The following is a 12,205-nucleotide window of genomic DNA, read 5'->3' as shown; positions in this document are numbered from 1 at the left end:
GTGGAGGTCAGAGGACAATTTGTGGGAATCAAGTCTCTCCTTCCACCACGTGGATCCTAGGGATTGGATTGGTTATTAGGCTTGGCAGCAGGCACCTTTACCTGCTGATCCATCTTGCTAGCCTGAGATTTTTCTTTAATATTTTTATTAATTCCTTGAGAACTTAATACAGTATACAGTGTTGTCTGAATGCGAATGGCCCCACAGACTCACAGAGTTGCTGTTTCCCAGCTGGAAGTGTTTAGGAAGGATTAGGAGGTGTGGCCTTGTTGGAAGAGGTATGCCCCAGGGGGCCTGAGATTGACACAGAGAGATTTCAAAGCCCATGCCAGCCACAGCCAGGCCCAGTGTGTCTTTCTCTCTGTACCTGTTTCTCAGTCTGCTGCAACTTGCAGACGAGACGTGAGCTCTCGGCTGCCTCTTCATCATCACGTCTCCCCGCCGCTATGCTACACACATGATGATCATGGACTGCCCTTCTGAAATAGTAAGCTCTCTTTTGTATGAGTTGCCTTGGCCATGGTGTCTCTTCACAGCAACAGAGCTAGGACAAATGTATTTGACCGCATTCGTCCCTCACTCCTCCCAGATATGTCCTCTAACCTCCACCTAACTGCTTGCTCTCTTTTCACAAAATGAAAGTCCAGCACTTGGCAGGCAGCAGATGTGAGTCTAATGTTCATATTGGCCATATATGCATGGGTATGGGACAGCCCACTGGTCAACCTACCAGAGGCTTTTTCTTCTCCTGCTTCTTCTTTTTTTTCTGGTTTTTCAAAACAGGGTTTCTCTGTATAGCTTTGGTTATCCTGGAATTCACTCTGTAGACCAAGCTGGCCCTAAACTCAGAGATCCACCTGTCTCTGCCTCCCCGGTGCTGGGATTAAAGGCGTGCGCCATCACCACCTGGTTCAGAGGCTACTTCTTAAGGAAAACTGACTCGCCCTCCCACGGAAGCCACTGACTGTCAACAGCTCCTCAGCTAAAGGTGAGGCGTGAAGCCCCTCCCACTCTATGCTGGAATATTGACCAGCTTGATCTTGCCAGGTAACACAGCTTCTGTGGGTCTATGTGTGCATCAATCCTGTAATATCCAAAAGATACTATTTCACCCAGTCCTCCCCAAACTCTGTCCCTTACAGTCCTTCTGTTCCCTCTTCTGAGAAGGCCTCTGAGTTCTGTGGGGGAAAGTTGGTCCTTATCTGTCACCCTGCGCAAAATTCTAAATGGGTCAAAATCTCAATGTTAGACCCGAAACTCTGAAAATTCACAAGGAGAGCAGGGAATACACTTGATGACTTACTTACTTAGGTAAAGGTTTTCCCATGGGGCCCCAGTAGCCAACAATCAACAAGAGGGACCTCATGAAAGTAAAAGGCTTCTCCACTGCAGAGGAAACAGTTAATCATCTGAAGAGCAGCCTACGGAACGTGGAGGGAAATCGCTGCTGTATACATCTGACAGAGAATGGTGTCTAGAATATATGAAGAACTCAGAAAAACTAAACATCAAGAAAACGCAGTATCCAATTTAAAAAAAAAAAGCTTGCTAATGAAACTGAAGAAAGACTTCTCAAAAAAAAAAAAAAAATACAAGGACCAGCAAGATGGCTTAGAAGGTAAGGGCAGTTGCCATTAACTCTGACAACCTGAATTCCATCCTTGGAACACACAGGTGGAAGAAAACCCTTTCCTGAAAATTGTCTTCTGACCTCCACACGTGCGTGTGCGCACACATATGTGTTTGTGCACACACACACACACACACAAATGTAATTAAAGATGAGGAGAAGATGATGACGACAATGATGACAACCAAGCACACTTGGTAGCATTTACTTTAATCTGAGCATTTGAGAGGTAGAGGGAGGTAGATCTTTGTTAGTTCAAGACCAGCCTGTTCTACATAGCAAATTCCAGGCTGGCTTGGGATGACACAGTGAAACCCAGTTCATTAGTTACTTTTCTACTGTTGTGATAGGACACCATGACCAAGGAAACTACAGAGTGATTATATGGGCTTGTGGTTCCACAGGGCTGGCGTCCACAGTGACAGAGTGAGAGGTGGAACAGTTGAGAGCTCGCATCTTAAACCATAGCAGAAAGCAGAGGGTGTGAGTCTTTAAATCCTCAAAGCCACCTCCAGTGACAGACTTTTTCCAACAAGGCCACATCTCCTACACCTCACCAAACAGTGTTACCAAATGGGAACCAAGAATTTAAATGCCACCTATGATGAGATCTGTTGCCCTCTTCTGGTGTGCAGTCAAACATTAGGACAAAAGACTGTAACATAATAAATAAATAAATAAATAAATCTCAAAAAGAGAATTTAAATGCCTGAGACTATGGGGAATATAGTTGAATCATCACGCATAGTTTTTTTTTTGAAAAAAAAAATTAAATACAAATGTCTAAAATATATCTTTTAAAGTATTTAACATTTGCAAATTAAAATGCTTTGACATTTCATTTACTCAAGTAAGAAAGGCTAATAGTAAGAAAACAAATGAGAACAAATGCTGGCAAGGATGTATGGGGAGAACACTTGTTGGGAAAGCAAAGTGGTACTGTCACTATGAAAATCAATGTGGAGGTTCCTGAGAGAGCTAGAAACTCTACACCCCACTACAGAGATATCTTCTCATCCGTGTTCACACTACTCTCTTGACAATAGCTAGGACATGGAAACAGCCTAGAGTCACCAAAACATGGTACCCGTACACAATGAAAGAAATTGGATGAGCCCGGAAAAAATGACACCGAGGCAACCGAGCGAGACTTGGGAAGACAAACACCGCATGTTTTCATTGAAATGTGGACCTAGTGTATGCTTAACTTAAAGTACCTGCAGGACCAGCTGAACGGATCAGTGGATAAAGTGCCCGCCAATCCTGCCAACCTGGAACCACATTACCAAACAAGCCTGATGATGCCATCCTATTAATCATGAAAAAGTGTTCAGTATCAGCAATAACCAAGGAAAACAAGCTAAAACCTCGAGAGAGATACTCACAAGAATAGTTAAATAAACTGACCGAAGCAAGAATCTCCAAGTTTTGGAAGCAAGTAGAACTCATAAACAGCTAGTAAGACAGAAATTTAGAAGCTGGGCATAGGCGCTCACACCTGTAGATTCCGACTACAGGTATGAGGCAGGGGAATTGCTGTGTGTTCCAGGTCAGTCTTGGTTACATACTGAGTTCCAGAACAGCTTGAACTACACAGTAAGATCTTGTATCAAAACACAAACCAACCAATCAAGGTGTGTATGTCGGGGGAGGGAGGAGGACATGTTACCACCACTAACAAAGCAACTCTATTGAGGAATGTAACCTAAAGAAGTTTGTTCAGATGCACAACAGAATATGCCTGAGGAGGGACAGAGAGACGGCTCGGGAGTCAAGCCTGACGATCTGATTCCATCCTGGGAACCCACACAGCGAAAGGAGAGCCAACTTGTGCATGCCTCCGCCACTAAACAAACAAATGAGTAAATACAATTTAGAAGAGAGAATATGTCTGAGAATGTTCTTGGCACCCCACTGTCCGTCCGCTAACTGAACTTACTATGGACCTGTTCACACCAGCACATACTGTTGGCGACAGACATGGGGCTACCACATGGATGCATGCCAACTGATACACTCAGCAAAAGAAGCCAAACACAAGATGCAGACAAGATGACCTCACACTTATAAGATTAAACTAGTTAAACTAAATGGTACTTGTGTAGGGACACACACACAAATGGTGAACCAAAGAGATGATGGTCATCTACAGGTCAAGATGACAGTCTCTCAGGAGGAGGTTAAAATCTGAAGTAGGCATTGACAATGTTCTATTTCTTTTTGTTAATTTCTTCCTTTCTTCCTTCCTTTCTTTCTTTTTGCTTTTTTTTTTTTTTGAGGCAGATTTCTCTGTGTAGTGTTGGAGCCTATCCTGGAACTCACTATATAGACCAGGCTGGCCTTGAAACTCACAGAGATCTGCCTGCCTCTGCCTCCTGAGTGCTGGGATCAATGGGATCAAAGGCCTGTGCCACCACCGCCTGGACCATGTTCTACTTTTTGAGGCTGCAGTGTTTACATTGTCATTTCCTTCATAAGTATTTACTAAACTATACGTCTGTGCCCCCTGTGGGACAATGGTCTGTACCCTGTCACTTGTATTTTAAATAAACGCTGGTTGGTCAGTAGCCAGGCAGGAAGTATAGGCAAGGCAGAAAGTAGAATTGGGCAACAAGAATTCTGGGAAGAGGGAAGATTCAATCTGCAGTCTTCACCCAGACTGAGAGGAAGCCAGACACAGAGCAAGCAAGATGTGACTGCCTCGCCGAAAAAGGTACCAACCCATGTGGTTAACACAGATAAGAACACAGGCTAACGTAAGTTATAAGAGTTAATAAGAAGCCTGAGATACTAGGCCAATCAGTTTATAACTAATGTAGACCTCTGTTTATAACTAATGTAGACCTCTGTGTGATTTCTTTGGGACTTAATGATCGCAGAAACCCAGCAGGACAGAAACCTCAGCCAACATTCCATCTGTATACTGTACCCTTCAGAGTAAAAAACATTCTAAACAAATATAACAAAATAAATATCTTGATTCTTAGAAAAATTGAAAGGACACAAAAACTGTCATAAAAAAAACTGTACTCAGCTTTTTGTTTCTGAGTTGAGATTGTTCCACACTGACTCTAACTTCTAGGTCCAACAATCCTCCTGCCTCAGCCTTTCTAGAGCTACCATGTCACCCTGCCAATCATGACCTTTGTTTTTAATTTGAAACCTTGCTTCCCAAATTCCTAACAGAATGAATACATACCAAACACATTTTCTCTTTCGGTAAGCCTATTTTCTTTCCATGTTTCTTTAAATAAGGTCTCATGTAAGGGAGGTAGACTTAACTCTTGCTCCTCCTGCCTGCACCTACAGAATGTTGGGACTGCAAGCATGCACCACCCCAGCTTAAGCAGGGGATGTTTGCAATTGCCTAACCTCTTAGGACTGCAGGTGGAAACAGTCACCTGGGAACAGATGGATGCTTTGCCACACAACACCCAAGGACCCACTTACACTTGGAAAAACAAGGCTGAAGGGGTACCCACAGACCTAGGGTGGTATCTTCTTGAAATTTGCCATTCCTAGCTGGGCAGGCAGTGGTGTACACCTTTAATCCCAGCACTTGGGAGGCAGAGGCAGGACAGTCTCTGTGAGTTCAAAGCCAGCCTGGTCCACAGAGTGAGTTGCAGGACAGCCAGGACTGTTTCACAGAGAAACCCTGCCTCGAAAAAACAAAACAAAACAAAAAAATCAATTTGCCATTCCTGAGCATCTTTGCTTAGGTAAGACCCTACTGACAACGTGGAACCAGTTTCCCAAAGGAATTTGGGTTGAGACTGGGGAAAGGAAGGAAGGCAGACATAGCTCTTAAATTCAGATAAAAGGCTTGAAAAGAGGAGACACTCGTTGATCTGCGCTGATCCCCCAAGGCTAGAGGCAGTCAGCCTAATAGCAGGCTCAGTGCAAGGCCCAACAAGTGGTGCTTTGGGGACACAGAGCTAAGCACGTGCGTGTGAACTAAAAAAAAGCTCTAACCTCAGCGTCCAAGCGGGGGATTGTGCTGGCATGGAGCTGGTTCCCAAAGGGCACTGAGCAGCGACTACCACACATCCTTGACCCGGGCAGGGCAACTCTTCCACAGCGACACCACCACGCAGATACCAATCTGAGTCCCCACCCACTGCTCTCCCTCCTCTGAAAGGACCTCTTTGGGCTGCAGAGGTCTCTAGAGAGCTTAGAATCCTTCCTAATGAGCCTTTCTGGGAAACTCGGAAGGGTACTTGAAAAAACAATCTGTGACTGCATTAGTGCCCACCCCGAGAAAAGAGGCACAGAGGGGAAACATCTAAACCAAAGTTGGTGGGTCCCAAACAGGTGCTTTTCTGGCCCCTTTATGCCGACAACCCACGCTGTCACATCAAGCTGGCAGGGAAAGCCGCAGCTCATTCACACAAAGCCCACAACAGGTGACTGGAGGAGAAGGGTCACCCATGAGGGCAAACTCGAGGAACAAGATGACGCTGTGCTCGCTAGTGTTCCTCTATGACCGAGAACATGCTATTACAGGAACATGCTTCTTTCACACTTCTCTCTTTGGAAAGTGGGTAAGACAGGCTCTGTCACCCTGGGCACTGTCCCTCTGCCCGTGAGCTCTTGCTGGCTCACCATTCACACCTTTCCAGAGGTCCAATGACCCCCCCCCCCCCCCCCCCCCCCCCCTGCCAACGCCCCCCCCCCCCCCCCCCCACTGTCCCTCTGTTTCCTTTCAGAAAAGAGCAGGCCTCGCAGGGATATCAAATGAACATATAATAACAAGATACAATAACAGTAGGCAGAAAGCTTCATATCCAAACTCCAGAACTCCAGTCCTCGCAATTGCTCAAGTACCTTCAAACCTTGAGCTGTCTCTGTCGAGCCCCCCCCCCCCCCCCCCCCCCCGCACCTCACCCCTGCCAACGCCCTCATCCATGGCTTGGGATCCTACAATCTCTCAGGCCAAGGTCTATCTCTATTTCATCTGTTCCTCTTCCCATCCCTCTTCACACTGCCACTCAGAGACTGGAAGACAGGGGAAAGAGAAAGGGAGCCTAGGTCTGCAGTACCACTGAAAAACGAAACCAGAAAGCTGGACTTGGCGACTGAGTGACTGGTGGTTGGCCGCTGGTGCTATCATGAAAATGTAATTCCCCTGATAACCATGGAAACCAAACGAAGGCACTATGGTGAAGGCTGCTCTCTTTCGATAGCAATAAGAGGCCAGAACCCAGAGAAACAAAGCGATGCAGGCGTTCTAGGCCAGAGGAAATCCTTTCCTAACAGCTTCAACAGAGTACCATTTTCTCAGTCTCTAAATCTCAGCAGGCTTCCACCGGGGCTGGAGACCCGGCAAGGTTCCTGAGACAATTCAAACCTCTCTTGTGTGCCAGTCCCCTGGGGCCAGCTGCAGTGAGGCAAACTCCCTGTTATCCTAAAACATACTGAGACCCAGCAGAGGGACATACATGTGTGCACATACACACACACACACACGTGCACAAAAGAGACTTTTATATAACCTCAAACTGACATAGTCAGCTATGGAAACAGCGTCACGTGGGCAAACACCATTGTCTGGTTCATAGCTTTCTCTCCATCCAGCTCCTTGTAGATGTACAAACAGGCAGCCGGAATAAACGAACACGGGAAAGCACAAGCCTTCTTCCTACTACCCAGTGCCAACAGCGTTGAAGTCTGAGCAGAATCAAAGTCCTGGCCTCGTTCTGGGCGCAGTCTCTTTACGTGCAGGAGACAGCGGATTACATGGGTTCCTAGGCATCTTCCAGGAGACAGGCAATCACTCTGCTGTGCTTTTTTTGGTGGGTGCACATGCCTGGCAGTTTTCTCTCCCCTCAGAGGGAATCTGATACCCATCTGCTCTAGTAAATTAGCGTTCCCATCCTGACTCATTCTGTAGGAACAACAGGTTCACATGCCAATGGGAAACAGAAGGCAAAGGGGGCCTGGGAAAGGGGCGAGGGTTCTACAGTCAAAAAAAAATCCCAGCAACACTGTTCTTGGGCTCAGATACACATACACACACAGTGGACGCTGTGCTTACTGCAAGAAAGACGTCTCTCTTGGAGGAGTCTCTCTAGCCGGCTATTTTTGTCTATTTTAATAATGCCCATGCTGAGAGCACTCTCTAAGGAGCCCTCGGGCCCGCACTGTGCTCATCTCGCTTCACACTTAATCCTCACAGCAGCCTCTGGCCGGGGTACTCTCTACTTTTAACAGAAGCGCCATCGACGTGGCTTAAGGTTGTCTGGCTAGTGGGTGGTGGGACTAAAACCAACTCCGGAGTTCTGGCTCACCAAATGGCTTTGCCATCAGTTCTTGGGTGCAGGAGGGAGGCCGGGCAGGCGTTACCCCTCTTCCTTCATAGATTTTAGAAACCGAGTCTCCATGACTTGCTAAAGCCAGACCCACTGGGTGCTCGACTGCACACTCGCTCCTGCATCTCGGGCGAAGGCTGCCATCCACAAAGTGGAATTCATTCTCTCGCACTCTCGGAAAGCCCTGGGGCTGGAGGCGACCGCGGGCGGTCCCCGTGGTGGGGGTGGCGGGGCAAGGCAAGGCTCTCCTGGAGCTCCGGCGGCCAAGCCCCCCCACCCCCGCATGGCCCCAGGCCGGGTCCCCGCAGCCCATCCAGAGGCTTGGCCCGCGGCAGGGCCGAGCGGCCTGTGGCCTGGAGCACCAGCGGGCTCCCGGGAGGCCTCTGGGGCGCGTCGAGGAGCCCGCGCTCTTACCTCAGGGAGCGGCGCTGCGCGCCCCCGGCCGCGACGCCCTGGAAGCCGCAGGGCTGCCCGAGGATTGCGGCGCGCCACCGGGAGGACCGACTTCGCCGCGAGCCCCGCCCCCGACGGCTGTCACGTGACGCGGGGGCGGAGCTCGACTGGGAGCGCGGAGCCGGGAGACTGGAGGGTAGGTGGAGTTAGCGGGTCTCTGCGAAGGGCGAGCTTGGCCTCGGAAGGGGCAGGAATAGCATCCGTGGGCGAGAACTGCGAGAGGATCCCAGGGGGTTAATGCGGATCCTCCCCTGCACCAGTAGCCTAACTGCCCCTTGGACTCTGTGCGGATGAGCACACAGGACCTGGGTTCACCTTGGGAACAGACAGCATGATGTATGTCAATGATGTGTAGTAGCTGTAGCTCCGGCTACTAGTTACGGACCCAGGATAACAAAGCTGTGATGGCCCCTGTTCTGAAATCCATTCTATGCTGGAGACGGTAAATACGAACCGCTACTTAAGTCCATATGTAATTAAAATTATCTGAAGTAACGTGAAAAGAGCCCTGGTTTAAAACCTGGGGCTGAGAGGCGGGATAAGAGTAGCTATATGGAAAAGGGGCAGGGGAAGTCAGTGTGAGAAAGTTCCTGAGCCGAGGGAGGCATGATTGCTCCTTAGAGAAATACAAAGTGTTGTGGATTTTTTTTTTAACAACAGCAAAGAAGATGTTTTATTTTTATGTGTATGAGTGTGCCCCTGAGTGTATGTGCGCCGTGTGCTTGCAGAGGCCACCGGAAGCCAGCAGAGGGAGTTGGGACTGCTGGAACTGGAGTACGGACAGTTGCCAGCCACCAAGTGGATCCTTTGCAAGAGTATTACACCTCCTGACCACTAAGCTGACTCTCCGGCCATTTGCGCCCACCCCACCCTCTAACCCGTCTTAGATCAAAGGGTATTAGAGGTCATTCATATTTCATAATGCAAGATAAAGGTTTTCCTTTATGTACATGGAAGCCATTGAAGGGGTAGAGAACGTGAGTGTTTTGACACTGCTATTCTGTAGTGAGAAAAAAAAGCAAGAGATTGGGCTGAAGTACTGGTCACGGATATAGGCGCACAGATTTGAGACGGTTTTGCTGTAGAGCCAAATTTGGGTAGTGGGAAAACTAGGGGGAATCTCGTCTTCTGGTTTAATGGACTGCCACAGCTCCAGAAGGTGCTGCCTGCAGAAATGGAACTGTTGGAAGCTGAACACAGATGGGGGTGGAGGATCAGTAACTCAGTGTTTAACTTCTTCAGTTTGTGATGCCTGTGTAGCGTCAAGGTCATTGATTTCAAAAAGTAGCGGGGTGGGGTGAGGGGAAAGCCGGAGAGATGGCCCAGCCATTAAGAGCACTGGCTGCTCTTGCAGAAGATCCAGGTTTGATTCTCAACACTCATATGGCCGCTCACCATCCTCTATGACTTGAGTTCCAGAATGCCCTCTTCTGAACACATGTGGTGCAGGAACATATGCATAAAGAAAGAACACATACACGTAAAATAATTTTAATAATTTTTCAAAAGCATCTGGACTCAGACCTCTGAATGAAGGAAGAGACTGCCAAGTGCAGAAACCCAACTCACCAAGAACGTTGAGAAGTTCCTACACCTGACCCCTGTGGTCCCACTGCCCTCTGCCGACTCCTAGGTCTACAGGGGAATAAAACATAATCTGTTAAAATGCATTTCATCTATTACTACTGTATGATGAATTTGGCATGATGGGGTAGGGCGTACATTACCATGTAGCTGTAGGGATTTTCGTTGTTTTGTTTTCTGTAGTGGTTGGAGCAAATTCAGGATCTTGCACGTGCTGAGCAAGCTCTCTCCTTCCCCTACTTTCCAGCCCTCAACTGCTCATCTGGATAAAGCCCAAACCAAACCCCCAGACCTAAAAGCAGCCACTTAAAGACTGAAAGCCGTACCCCAGGCCCACAGATGTAGTGGGAGGGCCACGCCTAGGTCAAGTGCAGTGCAGAACAGGATACACTCATACTACGTTTAACTCGGTGAGGTTGCTCGCTTTTGACGGCTGGCAAACCGATCACATGTCTAATCCTTTGAAAAGTGCCCCATTGTATGAAACCAGCAGGCTGGATATGAATTTCAATAAGCAATGAAAATCCCGAGTTCCTGGATTTGTGCCACCAAACGTTCTTGTTTGTTTTGGCATCTCTGTAAAAGAGGTAGGACTTCCAAAGGAGAATGGTGGTGGCTGTCTGCCGCGGCATGCTGTGGTCCTCTTCATTAGAGCTACAGGTGTCACGTGCCACGTGAGGGATTTTACATGCCCAAACAGTGGTGCTTATTTAAGATTTCTTTATTTTTATTTGGCTTGGGTGCTTTGGCTGTGTGCGTGTTGGTGCGTAAGAACGGCATTTGTAGGCAGTTGGTTGCTCCTGTTTGTCTGCCCTGATCTGTCTGGTACAGCCTCCCGTCCCGCCGTGTGCACAATGATTTCCCATACTGTCAGCTGACTTTTCTGCAGTGGGCTTGCTCATCTTAGCAGCCTGGCACGTAATTCGTATTTATGGCAAGTGGATAAGTGGATATGCTGTCTCCTCAGCCACGTGAACCTTTTCTTTATAGAAAGATGAGACTCAGGCAGAGTCATTTGTCCAAAAAACACGACAGCCGTCATCCTTCTCAGCCACTTGCAGATCTCAGCTTTCTTCCTACATTTGGGGGTTCCTCACTGATGAGCTTGTTATGGAAGTGAAGGCGCCAGATGCTTCCTCTGTCTTTCCATGCAGTTCTAACTTTACAAATAAATACTCCCCCTGCAGAATTGAGACCTACACGCTATATATAGCAACATCTCTGCAACATTGTCAGCAACACGATGTAGAGCATCTCCGGGTGCCTTGGAAGCTGTGAGCTGGCATCCCTCAGAGTAAGTGTTTGCACCTAATGATCAACAGACAAACAGAGATGGTCCAGCTTCCCGGTCTCCCGGGAAACCCGATTCTCTGGTGATCCTGAAGTTCCTTTTATCTCGTTAATGAAATATTTTCCTTACTACTGCCAAAAATGGAGTTTGATGTTTGCAACTAAGAATTCATACTCACATAATTTATATTAAACCGCTGAAGCTGTTAGCCAGGACTGTGAACTCCAGATTCTCGTGTTCTTTCAACACTCGTATCGCCATGTCCCAGCCATCCACAATATTTACACTCTGCATTGATGTCTCGGTATCAGTTTTTTTTTTAACTGAATTTTTATGGAAGCTGAAAATAAACATCTTGAGTGGCTTCACGGGGAGGTGGCTGTCAGCAGAACATCTCAAAGGCAGACATACCGCGCATCTGCTATATCATTTTCTTCTTTCTCTCGCTCTCTGGGGTGTACGTGCATGTTTGTTTGTGCATGAGTGTGCACATGAATGGGGGGCAGAGGTCACCATTGAGCAGCTTTCTCTATTGTTCTTCGCCTTAATTTTCCCTTTTCCCCCTTTACTGAAAATAAATTGTTCTCATACAATATATTTCCTGATTATAGTTTCCCCTCCCCCATTCCTCCCAGTTCCTCCCCACATCCCCTCCCAACAAGACCCATTCTCTTTTGTCTCTTATTGGGGGAAAAAAAGGGCTCTTTTCCCTAAGGAATAATAATAAAATATGATAAGATAAAACAAAAATTACAATCAGAGTTGGACAAAAAAAAAACAAGCAAAAAAGTTTTCAGAGACCCACTCGTTCCCACACTCAGGAATCCCATAAAAAGCTGGGCGGTGGTGGCGCACGCCTTTAATCCCAGCACTTGGGAGGCAGAGGCAGGTGGATCTCTGTGAGTTCAAGACCAGCCTGTTTACAAGAGCTAGTTCCAG

At 47.6% G+C, this 12,205-nt stretch overlaps 1 protein-coding gene across 1 annotated transcript in view; it reads right to left on the bottom strand.

Moving 5' to 3' along the window:
- The window catches only part of Fbxo10 (F-box protein 10), a 39,627-nt gene extending 31,173 nt beyond the window's left edge, over positions 1-8,454 (bottom strand). Inside the window, exon 1 of the mRNA XM_050155870.1 lies at positions 8,353-8,454. The gene's annotated coding sequence lies outside the window, so the exon portion shown is untranslated. The remainder of the gene's footprint in view (positions 1-8,352) is intronic.
- Between the last annotated feature and the right edge of the window lie 3,751 nt (positions 8,455-12,205).

This window comes from Alexandromys fortis, unplaced genomic scaffold, assembly GCF_014885135.2.
Source record: "Alexandromys fortis isolate MF-2015 unplaced genomic scaffold, M_Fortis_MF-2015_v1.1 scaffold_92, whole genome shotgun sequence".
Lineage (NCBI taxonomy): Eukaryota > Metazoa > Chordata > Mammalia > Rodentia > Cricetidae > Alexandromys > Alexandromys fortis.
This window is presented reverse-complemented; position numbering and strand designations above follow the sequence as displayed.